The sequence below is a fragment of the Octodon degus genome, unplaced genomic scaffold (genome assembly GCF_000260255.1).
Source record: "Octodon degus isolate 3935 unplaced genomic scaffold, OctDeg1.0 scaffold00003, whole genome shotgun sequence".
NCBI lineage: Eukaryota > Metazoa > Chordata > Mammalia > Rodentia > Octodontidae > Octodon > Octodon degus.
Window position 1 is genome coordinate 14,367,161 of NW_004524579.1, and position 15,888 is coordinate 14,383,048.

The following is a 15,888-nucleotide window of genomic DNA, read 5'->3' on the forward strand; positions in this document are numbered from 1 at the left end:
AGCCAGGACACACCCATGTAATATGGGTCCTATCAATCAAACTCCAGGACTGGTTTTGAAATGGAAGATAGTAATTTAGAAAAGCAGACCCCATACAGGTCCTTTTAAGAGATAGTAGTGGAAGCTGCATTCTTTTTCCAGGAGTAGTAGAGGAAAAGGTTGTACCAGAAGCATGGATGGCTGGATTCTGCATTAGGTCAATGTCTACACCTGGCCAAAGTACTAGACTTTATCTACTAGGACAAGTGCTGCAGTGTGTGTGTGTGTGTGTGTGTGTGTGTGTGTGTGTGTGGTGGTATCCTTATGGGCTGCATAGCTTACAGATCCTGTGCCCTACACAAATAAGCATTTGCCATTTAGCTGAAAGAACAGACATCCCAAGAGCAGCCCTTGGTCTCTATTGCTGCCTACTACCCACATGGCCATTCCCCCTGCTCCCTATGCTGCATAGGCAGAGGCATACAGAGAGAAGATGCTTTAAAGCTAATGAATACTAGTGTTGAGTGGTTTCCTGTGGGATCAGACTGTTCACTGATGCTGTCCACACTTCCATTGGTCCTGCCCCAAAGGCCTGGCTCAACTAGTCTTCTCTGCACAAACTGTGATCCTCTTCCAACATGCTCAGCAGTGAAGGACTTATTGGTACAGAATTACTGTTCTACAGATCTCTCAGATAGAGAACTAAGCAGCCAGATTGGGGCAACAGTTTCTCTTGAGCAGACAAGATTTGCCCATTCCCACACTTCTCCCTAGAAAGAAAACTCACTGTGGTGGCCTCATTAACAACTGCTGCACAGTTCTGCTGCCAAGGAAACTACATCCTTATTGATACTGAGTGCCAGAGCTTAATCAAAACTGGAAAGAGAAAGGAAGTTATAAAGCAAACAGCTTATTTTTTTCCTACATCATAATCTCAGCAGGCACATGATATTGGCAGGGCGGCTTACTCATGCAATTACCCACACAACAAGTGGGTGTCAGAAAGCAGGGCAGGATACAGTGTGGTGGATTGCATCTGCACAGGAGCTCATCATTTTCAAAGAGAGGGGAGGCCCTTAGCAGTCCTGGCAGTTTGCCCTCTAGATGCCGAGCTCCAAGTTGAGGTGCAGAGAACACCACGGTAATTCTTGGGAATGTTGAGGTGCAGTTCTGCTCACATTGTACTACGAAACCTTCTCAATATGTCTATGTCTTTGTAAAAACGTTATCTCCTGTCTTTGAATTCTTTACAGCAAGATGTAAGTGAATTCAAGACACCAAAGTAATAAGGATCCCTGTTTCTTAGTCTGATTTAGGTATCAAACCAGTTACTCTCTCCTACTACTTAACTAAGAGAAACAGTGGTGGCAAAAGGGCCACCACTGGCCTTCAGAGTGAAATCTAAACTGGCAGCTCTTCTTCCACTTTCTGCTCCAAGTCTTGGGGTAAGTTACACTCAAGCCTGTTTAACTTCCTTATAAAATAGAGATTTCAGTGCACACTCCACGAGAGTTCTGGGAATGTGCCTCCACATCACACACTGGTGGTCGACTGTCAGAACCAGCTGTGGCAGAAACTATGGCGAACTCTGTTAAAAAGTACAAAGTTCCAGAAACTTCCTGAATGGAGAAGAGAAATCATGAAAAATACATCAGCTGTTCTATCTTCAGCTATAGCAGACATGGTACTGTCAGCATCTTGGTACCCACATAAACTGTGTCTACATGAAACAAGGCAGGAGACCCATCTTAAATAATGAAGATAGAATACATTAATTACAGCATGGTAAGTAACTACCATATAAAATACAACCATTATGCGATTGTTATTACTTTTACTACATTATTCATGCTGGTATAAATATAACAGCCCGCTAGTCATCAGTGTCATACTGTTTTTATAGAGTAGGAAAATAGAGCTCAAAGCATTTAATGGCCTAATGGCCAAACCTCTAAAACACCAGAATAATGATTGGCAATGCATGAAAAGAGGTTGGCAGGTTTGCCAATAGGTTAGCTTAATGGCTGAGCTCTGTTTTAATTTGGACTTCCCGTCCCACTGATGCCTTCCTAACCTGTCAGCAGAACAGGTTACAATGCAGAATGAATGCAAGAGCCCCTTTCTGGTTACTCTGTCCCAGATATCAAATGTGTGCTTCTGTTGCATCATTTGAACCTTGTTTTTTGGAATTTTGAAAATATTATTTTAGATCCAAAACTCTCTGATGATCACATATACAATTTTTTTAATTTTTAATTTTTATTTTTTATTAAGTTTATTGGTATATTTACATTTACATAATGACCATATTAATACAGGGAATTTGTACCTGCATGTGATATGTCTTGATTCCTCACTTTTTCCCCTTCCTCTCCCCTCCCTTCAATCCTTCTTTCCTTTCTTTTTTTTTCCCATAATTTTATTGAGAAACAATAGCAATAAGACAGTTTCACAGAAAATTGGTAGGAGAGTTTCAATAATTAACACATAGCATACATTCTTCCTAGTGGTTATTTATTGTACAAGATGCAGACATACATCCAATTTACAACACTATTAGAACAAATCCCTCTATTCACTGAATTAAGAGAATGTAGTTATATATCTATCCTAAACATTTGAATACACAGATACAAAATGGACATTCATCTGTATCCCTTTTTTTATTTAGTTCCATTATTTGAATATTATAGGCATGCTAACTCAGCAAAATATTCTAAAAGAGTCCAGTACTCCATAATAGTATTGCGTCTTCCACTTGACAGGCAATGTCAGAAATTGTTGACCTGAGTTCCCTACAGCTCAACATAACAGCATGGCTTTACTTCTTATACTTTGATTTTATACTTTTCTGCTGGATGGTTAAGACCAAGATAAAGCAGGACCTATGTAACAAGAGTTGTAGCTTTTGGGTCTGATAAGGTCAGTGAAATCCCCTCAGGATTTATCCTGAGATTCTGTACCTCAGATTGTAGATCCTTTGTCACGGATCCTTTGACTCAGCCATGTGGATGAGTCATGGCCATTGGTTGACCAATGTGCTCTCTGTGAAAGCCTGAGAGAATGTTTTCTCTCCATGTGACTCTCCTTAGGCACACTCTACATCATTGATCACTTTCCGCACACTCTACATCATCGATCACTTTCCTGATGATCACATATACAATTTAAGAGAATTTTTTTCCAACTAAAATTTCATATAAAGTGGGCAAGACAGCTTTAGGCTACAAGATATTTTCCAAGGGAAACAGTTGCAAGAGTATTAATTTTAATGAATTTAAATCCTGCACTTTTCAGTGCATTATACAACCTCTTGCTATCTGTGGGTACACATAAGAGTCTAAAAGAGAAATGAGAAAGAGTGGTTAGGAGGCAGAAAATGTGTAAGGCAAAGGGAAGATTTCCAAATTTATAATTCTCAAAAACTTTCTAGGCCTACTCAGCTTTCTTGAGCTTATTCCTTGCTTGAATCTTTAGCTGTGTCTGTGTCTTAGACCTGGAACCTGAACTGAAAAGGCATGGACATTTTTTTTAAAATTCAAAATTTTTTGATATTATGAAAAGGAAATCATACTTCATCTCTGATAAACACAAAATATATAATATGTATATATAAAACAGGTACTTGGAACTGAACATTTAAATCTGTATATGGCTCTAATAAATGGATATATATATATATATATATATATATATATATATATATGGAAAATCATCATTCATTTCATTTCTCAAGTATTGAGATGGGGGACTTCTATGTCAAGAATGATGGCTATACAATACTTTGGAGTATTTGTACCTCTTAATATTAGTGGTAATTACCATTCCTTTGTCATGCTTACTAGTGTATGCTAAAGTTTTAATGGGTATGAAAAAATCTAAAGTCAGAACAAGAGATTTAAAATATTGATCAGAATTTTCTCACTTGATGACATTTAGGCCAAAGCTCATGGTCGACGTCAAGCTACTCTATGGACTTTCCTGGAAATTACATGAGATGATGCATGTGAAACAATTTGCAGAACAGAACAATGTGTGAGAAGTATTAACCAATGACTCTATGTTAATAGCTTGACAGAGTGTAGCTTATGAACTGATCCTATCATGTTCATCTCTTTTACAAACTGATGTTTATCTTACTGTAACTAAACTTGAGAGACAGCTTTAATATTTTCTTCTTTACTTTAAATTTATCATGTAAAGTATTAATTAAATTACTAATGTTTTTATTTAAGTTACTATGGAAATTTAAAAACAAATATCAAAGCAGAAAGAATAATATCATAAATCTCCCCCCTTTAGAAATGTACAATATGTGGCCAACATTTTTTCCATAGTTGTCTTCCTTCCTCTAGTTCATAGGGTAGATTTATTTAAACAAACAAAAAGCATTGCAACTTATCTTCCTTAAAAATGTCAATAACTGTCTCTAAGATATGAAAGCACTTCACATTTTTAGAATTTTAGAGATTGAGAAAGGGATTATGCAGGGAAGGAAAGAGAAGAGAGAGAGAGAGAGAGAGAGAGAGAGAGAGAGAGAGAGAGAGAGAGAGAGAGACTGTTGCCTCAGGTTATCTCTAACTCATTAAATCAGGAGATCCTTTCCTCTCGCCTTCCTGAGTAGCTTGGATTGCAGATGTATGCCATCATTTCTAACTGGGTGAAAATATTGCTTAATGTCTCTTACCTAGTCTTACCTAGACATAGATATAGATTCTGGCTCCCTGATTCGCTGGAGGTCTCAAGGTAAAACCTCAGCCTATGTTGATCTTCTGACTGTCCCAGCCATGCACTCGGCCCACTTGTCCACACTCTCTGATTTTCCTTGTGCCAGATCTCCTCCTGGCTTGCAGGATTGACCCTACCCATCTTTCTGGAAGAACTTGTCCAGTCTAAGCTTTTGAAATTTACATATCACAAGAGCCTCCAAAATTATATTCATTGAATTCCTGTTGCATTAGTCTGATGTTACAAGTCATAACTGCAGAGATTAAAATCATATATTACAGAGTTTGATAAAACTAGGTCTGGGAATTTCTTATAACTTATTTACTAAATAAATGTCCATGGCAAAGTACTCTCTAGGAAAGGGCTCTGTAATTCTCATATCCTCAGATATTAATTGGAATAGTTTATATGATAAAAATATCAATTAAATACAGATGCTTGTCTCCATGTGTGCATATTTATTTATATACATATATTTAGTAAATATTCTCAAATATAATGTAATTGCACATATGTACTCATATATATATATATATATATATACGCACATTGTACAGCACAAAAAAAATTAGCATTATTATTTCCTGCCTCAATCTGTATTCAGTAATAGTGTATGTTGTATTTGCTACATGTTTCTTGGATTATTGGGTTTTTTCTTTATTGTACTGACTTCTAGCTGTTAGTTACTTGTGGTCATTCACATCCTCTGACTTTCTCACAATGGCCGGCTTTATAGGACTGCCAGCCAGTGTGCAGGGAGCTAAGGAAGCCAGGATTCTGCCTTTCTTCCTAGGGTCCCAGATGTTGTGTTTCATGGAACAGTCTTTCTCTCCCTTTGGACTCCCTTCCAAGCATGTGATATGTGTGTGTGTGTATGTGTGTGTGTGTGTGTGTGTGTGTGTGTGTGTGTGTGTGTGTATGGTGCAGAGCATTTTAAAATGAATTTTTCGATTTCTCTTCAAAGTAAAACCTTTTCGGCAGAAAGGCAGGTGATAGGACAACTGGAAAAACAGTCATTTCTAACGGAAGTGAGTTTCCAGACAGCTGATCCTACCACAGGGCTGGCTGTCTTTATCCTGAAAATGTCATCCTTCTTTAGTCTGTAAATATCATGCTATAGAACACCTTAACACTGGCTTTAGGAATAGATGGAGCCAGTGATGCACAGGCAGTTTACTGTCAACCAAAGGACAATGCTTCTTTCTCAGATTTAATAAAAAAGAGGAGGGTGCTGGGCAGGCTACTATAGAAAAAGGACATGCAATATCCCTCCTGCCATCACATTGTAGCTTCTGTAATAAAATGATAAAGGAGTGCCTTTGTCCTCCCAAACACCAGTCTTCCTTGGGCACATTCACTTTGACACTTTCAAATGTGTGAAACCTTGGGGTAGGACTGTGGCTTCCATTTTAAATCTGTACCTGTAGGACTACACAGTGCCCTAATACCTTGCAGAATCTTCAATGTCCAGTTGTCCTATTAATTGGTTTTGAAACTGTCTCATTGACAGCTGTTTCTCAATAAAATTAATTTAAAAAATGTTTTCCTAAATTCTCTATTTCACCTATTCAAAATCTAATATTTCACTAAGTAAAGACATAGTTCAATTAACCAACACTTTGTAGCAACAAAATTCCCCCAGAAATACAGATTATTTTTCTTACTGTAAAACATTCCTGATTGTAAATTACATAGTCAGATTTCTCTCATTTCTGTCGGGCTGAAGGTAGAAAAAATGAAAATTTCATCGTGATGCAGGGTGTAGTGTTTAGTTTATGGATCCACTGTAGAGAGGGCTTTCTTGAGAAGGGTGTTGATAAGACAGAGGTTATGCTCTGTGGTGACAAGACAGTCTGAAAGACTGCTGGTGGCTGGGGATGGAGGGAGGCATGCAGGAGGAAAGCAAAGGCGCAGGAGATGAGGGGAATTAGAGAAGGAAGTAGAAAGTGTGAAGGCTAAACTTTATCTATTTGAAATTCTGCTGTTGCTGCACATACAGCAGCATCAAAACTGTACTAGTGTAGAGCAGAGGTTCTGACAACAAGCAGCGCAAGAACTAATTCTAGCTGCCCTGCTTACGCTCTCCCTGACTTTGGACAATTTACTTAGCTTCCTTAAGCTTCAGTTTCCTTATCTGTCAAATGAGGATGGAAAGACGTCCATAGGTCACAAGGCTGAATTGAGGATTAAAAGAGATAATGCACGCTGGATATTTAACATGGAGTCTGGCACACTGTGTGTATACTAAAAGTGAAGTATCATTAAACCATTTTTTTTTCCTAAAAGTAGAGAAGTAATGTTTGCTGTCAGAAGTTTTCCTGATTTACAAACAATGATGAAATTTTTATGATCTAAAATTCTATTTTAAGGGTTAATGTTAACAACATTAATGCTTATTTTGCAAATCCTGGATTTATTCCTCAAGTTCTCACTTAAAAGAGGATTCAGAAATTTTCAGAAATTGTTCTACTCTTTAGGATATACTCATCCATTTTTTTCATAATAACCCACCTCACCCATACACTAAAATAGAGAAAGGTCAAGCACTTGTTATGGCCCCTCGTTAGACCTGATGTGAACCTTGGGTGATGTGATGCTGTATCCCACGTTCTTGTCACTGTGAATCCCGGGACGATGAGGTATTTGTTAAACATAGCAAGCAGTAAGTATGAAGTAGAGCTGATGACTAGTCTGGGACTTCCTCCTCCAAAGTAGAATTCTTTGCTTATTAGCTTTTCTATCTCTCTTCCAGGAGGACTACACAGCTCGTGATGAACCTACTGCATTCATGCCAGTGGGGATCTTTGTTATAATTGAAAGCTCTGAGAGGTTCCCCATCATTGGACTAGACTAATATTTTAGAGACCTGGTTTCCCTTCTAGCCATTGCTACCTCATCACAAGGTTACTTAGAGTGGTAGAGTAGAAACAGAATGGTGATTTTGAGTTATAGTTTTACCATAGTCTACTTGACTATGGCAATTAGTTCTTAGAATAACACTTTGAGAAAGTTCAGCATCACATTAAATATTGAAGTTTACTTTGAAAATGAGAAAATAATATACAACAATAAGTTATTACTATTATTGCCAACATTAGTTTCCCCTGTTTTCAATATATTTTTGTCTTTGATCACAAATCTGAATTATAGTGATAATTCTCACAAATCTGTGGTGGTTATTTTTTAACTAACAGGTTCCAGAAAGCAACTTTTGAAAACTTGATCCAGTATTTCTGGGATAGATTTATGAAAAACAATTTTTGAACCTTCCAGAAATTTCTTATTAAGTTTACAAAATTTCTGCCTATGCCAAACTTTTATTTATAGAACATAGAGTATCTTGAATAATTCCTCCTATGTTTTACAGTCTTAGATTTACCTTCTATATGACTGAAACTCTTTACAGAAATTATTTATCATTATTTTCTCTTATAAAACTCATAGAACCTAAGTCAGGATAGGGGAGGACAGTTAAGTGAGTTATCTGTATTGGCTTAATTGAAACTCATTATACATACAGTAGCAGCGCACTTGTGGAAAACACAGAAACAGAGTAAAAGTTGCAGAAAGAAGTTTTTATTGACACTGAGGAATTACCTTATTGAATGGCACCCCCAGGGCATGGGTATAGATTAAATGACCTTTTAAGGTAATGACCCTTTAGAAAGGTTACTCTTGATTCAAAGGCCAAGTCTAGACAAGCAAATCATTTTGGTGAAAATAAAATAGCTGAATCCAGCCAGTGAGCCAAGTATTTATTGAACTATCCTCTAAACCCAGTAATATTCTTAATTTTCTACTAGGTGTTTAACATTCAACCTAATTTTTCTGAGGTGTAGTGTCCCAGCCCTCACTTGCTGCAGCCAAACCTCAAGTTACATATTGGCCATGGTATCCTAACATGTTTATAGACTTCAGCAAGGTTCTTATTTTCCTCCAGCACATGTTTTCTCATCTGTACATCTGGGAGAACATAGAACAAAATGAGTAAAAAGAGCACGCAAAACTCATGTGCTAGCACAGGGTGAGTATGGGGTAAATGGCAGCTGCTATTATTTTTAGACATAACTAATGCACCAAAAACTCTAATTTCTTCATTTCCCCTGATGGTTGGATAAAATTAATGCAGTTTCTGAAGCAGAGAAGAAGTGCATAAAGCCCTGGAAAGGTTTGCTTAATACATGGGATTTAATTTCAGAATGTGTTTCTGAAAATCCCCTGACTTCTTTGTGAATATCCTTTATCTCTCTGCTTAAAAACAAGGTGCACAACGCTATTTGTAGCATTTTGGCTACTTGTTTTAGAAGGAGACATTGATAAATTGGAGTGAATCCAAAAATGATAAAAGGATTAGAAGATAGGGCCTACAGAGAAAGATTATTAAAAGAATTTCATATACCCAGCTTGGAGTTATGGTGACAGTGGGTGGGGAACAGGATAACTGAACATAAATACTAACAATAGGTTAAAGAATATGAAAAGCAATGATTTCAGGTGATCACAGGGTAGACAAATAAGAGTGGATTGTCTTAGACAGGAAAATAAAGCACTTGTGTGAGGCATTCTTGGAGAAATAAGTTCATCAGAAAAGACAATTAACTACTAATTAGTGAATCTGAGAGTTAGTGGTTTATCTGATACTTAGATGGCCAGATTTTGTGTCCAACCCAAGGAATGAAGAAAAAATGTTTTCTGGCTGCTGTACTACATCTGGCCTATGTTTTCAGGTGATGTACAAATATGCAAATAGAAAGGATATAAATGTTTTTTTCTTCCCCTAGTACAATGGATTGGTGGCTACTGGAATGATATGACCTCTTGCTGTTCCTAGAACTCTGAATAAGTGTATCCATGTGTGTGTTCCTAGCAACTACACCCAGAATTTCATACACAGATGGCAACGATCTGCCTCTCAGCCCTACCTCTAGCTACAAAACTATTTTCAGAAAGGGATTTTTTTGCAGATTAAGTTAAGTAATTTGACGATATTGACACACAAATTATTTTCTGTTATCTGGATGAACCTTAAAAGCAGTATCAAGTGTCTTGATAATATTGGAAGAGAATATGTAGAGACACATGAAACAGGGGATAAATTTGATCAGAGAAATGACTGCAGGAATATAGCCAAGGAAGGCAAAGACTTCAGAGAGTCACAAAAGCCAGAGAGAAAAGGAAGGATATTTTCCCAGAACCTCCACAGGGGATTGGTCCTGTAAACATGCTGATCATAGACTTCTGGCTTCCAGAATAGTGAGAGAACAAATATATGTTTATTTAAGCTTCTTGTAAGAATTTATTGTGGGAGCCCTAGGAAACTACTTTCAAAAATAGAACTGTTAGAAATCCTGAGCATTAGTTACCAAAAAGCTAATATATGGGAAAATAATTAATGTATGAGAAATTATAATCAATTAAATGGAGTTAAATTCATTAGTTAAATTATAATTAATTGATTATTCTAAATTAAATGCATAGGTAAATAATATCCTTTATGCTTCAAATATTAGAACATGTTCTCAAGCTACTAGCTCATGATAGGTACAGCTTGAGACATGTAGGGCTCAGGATGAAGATCTCAGTATCTAAAGTAGGCAGTGGCTGGCCATAGAAGATCACTGGAGCAGAAGAGTTAGATCTGGAGCCAGAAAATCACCTCAGTTAACATATGGACCAGGTGACAGGGAACATGCTATAAATGTTCTGAACTTTTTTCACTGAGTCCTCTAAAAACTCTAACATAAGTCCCAGAGTCTAAGCTGGTTACAGATCTTTAAAGGTGTGGCACAAGGAAGATAAACTACAAGTGCAAAGCTCAGCCTAACTACCGAGGAAAGCTCAAGCATGTGGCAGCTCTAAGCTAAGTCATTTGAAAAGAGGAGAGAACAACAAAAGTAGCTGATATTCCAAGTAGGCAGCAATAGGTGCAAATGAAATTTCAAATTCTTTCTTGGCAGGAATTGGTGATGATAAACTTTTAGGGTTCATTCTTTAAGAATAGATAAGATGAATCTAAGAAAGAAGAGTGAGAAGTAAGACAAACCTACAGTGTTTGTTTTACTTTTAACAACATAGAACATTAGACCACAGACTTTAGTGCTATTGAAGGGAGAAATTGACATTCATTCAACATCTAATAATAATCCATAATTGGATTTTACACTAGAGCAATATCAACATAGAATGCCAAAGAAGTCTCAAAAAAGTGACTTAAAAAGGGAGAAAATATTTGACCAAATTACTCAACAGATACATATGTGAATTTACAAGCATTGTAAATACTTGAAATACATGTGTCAATAGAAATTTTTCGAAAGGCAGTAGTAGTAGTAATTATTCTTTCAACTTGGTAGTAAATGGGTTATATACAAATGTACTTCTTGGGCTGAGGAGGTGGCTCAGTAGAATAAGCATTTGCCTGGCAAGTGCAAGGGTCCGAGTTCAATCCCCGGTTCCAAAAACAAAAAGTGCTTCTCCATCTTAAGTTGTTAAGATGTTTGCCATCCTTTCTAATAAATTTTTATATTTCAAGTGGGCTTCAGAAGATGGTATAATTAGTAACACAAGGCACACATAACTGACAGTAGAATCTAGGCATCTGAGAATAATGACTGTTTGGAAACCTTCTGGAAATCACTCTATTTTATTTAAATTAAAATAAATATTTAGAGAAAGTATAAATAACTGGCTATAATCAAGAGTTCTAAATATAAATAGATTGTTCAAGAGATGTAAAATAGCACAATGGCTGTAGGGAAGAAGGAGGTCAGGGCTGCCTGAGGCATCTTGTGCCTGAGGATCTCACAGGTCCTTGAGATTGATTTGCATGTGATGTCCTGTCTGAGCCAGGCATCGAGACTGTATTGATGGCTTCCTCCAGGATTGTCTGATGTCATGGGTTTTAGTTCAGAATCCGTTCTCTTATGAAAGGTGAAGGATAAATGTGACAGCTTTTTGTCTGTGACACATTAAGAATTTGGCTCTAAGTTAAGTACTCAGCATAAATTTATAAAATAAAGACTGTCATTTATCAAACAGTGTATGGTGACCACTGTTCTATTAAACATGTGCATGGTATTTCTTTTGTCTTATGATACAACTAATGTGATTATTATTATCCTCATTTAAAGCAGGAAAGTAAAGTTTAGTAAGTTTGTCCAGGTTTCTGTAGCCAGTAAGACAAATTTCTTAGAATTGAACTAGATCTGTCTGATTCCTTAGCATATAATATTCACTCTAAAATTCTTGCAAGTGATATCACAAAAGGAGCTCAGTGATACCCATGCTGTTGACGTAGATTAGAAGTTTGTCAAATCAACTAACAACAAATGTTGGAGAGGCTATGGAGGAAAAGGAACCCTTCTCCACTCCTGGTGGGAATGAAAACTGGTGCAACCATTAGAGAAATCAGTGTGGACTGTACATCCCATTCAAAGCAGATATCCCTCTACTGGGAATTTTCCCAGAGGGACTGAAAACATCATATCATAGTGATATATCTGTGCCTATGTTTATAATAGCACAATTTATGATGGCCAAATCATGGAAGCAACCAAGATGCTTGTCATCTGAAGAATGGATGATAAGGATGTGGTACTTTTATACAATGGAGTATTACTCAGCTATAAAGAATGACAAACTTGAAGCCTTTATATTTAAGTGGATGCCACTTGAGGATCTACGCATAAATGAAATAAGCCAGATCCACATATGCAAATATTGTATAGTCTTCCTAATATAAGAACTCAAAAGAAGAAATACAAATAGAAAGTTATAGCACAATTAAAAGGAAAGTGAGAACTTGAGGATTAGACAACAAAGAGAGGGCAAGGAGAAAAGCTAGGAAACATGACAGGGGCAAAGCCATATATTTAAATGCACAAGATGGGTAAGGCAATGATCCTGAGAAACAGCAACAGGTTTTTGAAACTAGCAGTTAATTGGTAGCATTCTCTCCCTGACTAACTATATATGCTGATACTTGTGAACTAAGCAACTGCTCTGAAGACAGCAATGTGTAATAGTATTGTCATGCTAGGAGTGGCTGTCATTCTGGTCTTCTAAATTTGTACTGCTTGTCATGTTATACCAATTACTGCTATACTATCTCAAGTAAATGTTTGTTAAGAAAACGGTAATAAATGAAAAAAAGAGACAAGAAAAAAGTCACAGGAATGTTCTGCTAAAGTGTTGTATATGGTTAGATTTCTATACTTCTGTGTAAAAATATGAAATTGTTTATTCATATATTTTAAATTTAAATTTTTTTTATTTTTTTCTTCATATTCTGTAGGGACTTAAAGTTTAACATATCAATACTTGATGGAAAATACCTGTTCCATGATATGCCTAAGATGTTTGATATTCAGACAGTTAAGTTAAACTCAACTGCGTATGTTGTAGGGTAATAATAAGCTTCTGTTCTGGAGGGTTAACAACCTAAGTTTGCAGAGCAAAAATTAGAGAAAAAGAAGGGCTACAAGGACAGCCAAGATTTTGGCCCTAGCCTTTCAAGGTTAGTGAAGACTCAGGACATAGGAGAACCTGTATCGTAACATCATGTAACTCCGTTGTGTCCCAAATTTTCTGATCAAGGAGATTATGTGGCCACAGAGCAATGTGATCAATGATGTAGAGTGTGCCTAACGAGAGTCACATGGAGAGAAAACATTTTCTCAGGCTTTCACAGAGAGCAAAATGGTCAAGCAATGGCCGTGCCTCATCCACATGGCTGACACTCACAAAGGGTCTACAAACTGTGATATAGAGTTTTGGGATAAATCCTGAGGGATTTATCTGACCTTATCAGATACAAAAGTTACATTTCTTGTTAAATAGATATTGCTTTATCTTGGTCTTAACCATCCAGCAGAATGGTTAAAAAAAAAAGAGAGATATAAGGGGTGAAGCCATGTTGTTATGCTGGGCTGTAAAAGGCTCAGGTCAACAACTTCTAACAACTTCCCAGTCCTGTGGATGACCCACTACTATTATGAACTACTGGACTATATTGGAATATTTTGCTGAATTCACGCAATACAATATTTAAAGGACAGTGGAATACCGTTCTCTGACAAAACTAAACAAAAGAAAGGGATACAAATGAATGACCATTTTGTATCTGTATGTACAAAACAGTTTGTATAGATATACAGCTACAATCTCTTAATTTAATGAGAAGAAAGATTTGTACTAATAGTATTTGGACAGGATATTATTTCAGCATCTTTACTATGAATAACCACTAAAAGGATAACAATATGCAATGTATTAATTATTGAAACTCTCCTACTAATCTGTTTTGAAACTGTCTCATTACTGTTTCTCAATAAAACTATTTTTAAAAAATAAAGATTAGAAGTTTGTATGTTTTCCTCAGCAACTTCCTGTCAAATTATAAAGCAGTACTAAAAGAAGATAGAGATGTTATGGTGGGTGGTACAGGTACTTTAATCAGACCAGAGCTCTCCCTCCCTGGAGAAGGAAACCTCAGTAAGATTCACTAAAGTTAAAAGCTATTGGCTCCATAACAGGTAGGTCTGAAGGAACCTTGATGATGCATCATTGAGATCAACTAGTCAGAGTTAGGAAAAATACTTTAGTGGCCACTCAGTTCAGGGCTTTGGGATCCCAGATGCGCTGTCCCCAAGAATAACAGAACACACTGTAAACACTCTGCAAATAAGTGGCTTCAATTCATATAGTCCTTGAAGATTGCGTAATAATCTTCATATACATCTGTTTTTCCAAGGATGTTGCTAAGTTGACATGTGCCATGCAACTAACTGGTAATGACACAGGATGTTACTATTATTCCAGAATAAAATAAAGAGAGCCTAAAAAATCTGACAGAAAGAAAAGATAGAATCTATGCCAACAAAATATTTGTTTGTGATTCTCTGTTACTGTCTTTCTGAACTATTGAGCATACATATAAGGGATGGAAGTATCAACCTGTCTCAAAAAAATTTCAGGTTATGCAATACATGGCGGTCAGTTGTCAGACAAGTGAATTTTTCCCACTGAATACTCTGGTCTCTCAAAGATAAATTAATGTTGGCAGTGAGATTAGATAATCTCAGCTCTGTCACTGTAGACCTTGTGCTCTGCTTCTTTGGTTATTGTTTAAATGTGCTTCCCAAGAGTCCATGTGTTGAGAACTTGATTCTTAGTGCAAGAGTGTAAGAGGTAATGGGAATTTTAAGAGATGAGACCCTATGACAGATCCTTTGGTCACTGTTATGGGTTTTCTGAACTGATTATACAATCTGAGTCTTTCTCTGGATTGATGACTCAAGATATAATTTTTTGCTTCTCATTCACTTCACCATTTGTCATGGGGACCACATAAGAGTCTATCTTTTGCAGTTTGAACTTTCAGCCTCCAAAATTAAAAACTTAAGAAAGGTATTTTCTTATTAAAGTTTGTTTGCCTCAAGTATTTTGTTGCAGTCATGAAAAATGTATTGGTATAAATGCTTGTGGCTTAGATAAGTTGCTTAAGTGTTTCTAGAATTTCTATCTACAAAATGAAAGTTGTAAAACAACAACATCAAAGCTCTCAGTCAACCTATAGAAGTGTCAAGTCTGAGATATCATTTGACATAAAAGTAGCACACACAATTTCAGATTGTAACTATACAACTTATTGTAGTAGTGTATTACAAGTGTCACTTTCACGGAGCTTATGTCCATCCTACTAGTGCAGGACATGAAGCTAACTCTCACATTCTACCTGCCCCAGCAGGTGCATTTGCACAAATCCTGAATCCCTATGCTTATATTATTTTCAAAAGTTAGTGTAGTATTTGCCTCTTCATGTCCCCTGGGATGGTGGATATAACTTGCATGTTATTGATTCTTTAAAATATGTTAAATCTTTTTCATTGAATTCTTTTTCCCCCATCATCAATATTCATTGAGCATTTACAGTGTACTAGGCACAATAGAACATGCAGAAAACATTGTCTCTGTTCTTGAAGCACTTACATTCTTTTCTCTTATATTTTTTAGGATCTTTCTTTTTTTCTTTCTCTCTCTCTCCTTCCCTCCCTCCTTCCTTCCTTCCTTCCTTCCTTCCTTCCTTCCTTCCTTCCTTCCTTCTTTCTCCTTCCTTCCTTCCTTCCTTCCTCCCTTCCTCCCTTCCTCCCTTCCTCCCTTCCTCCCTTCCTCCCTTCCTCC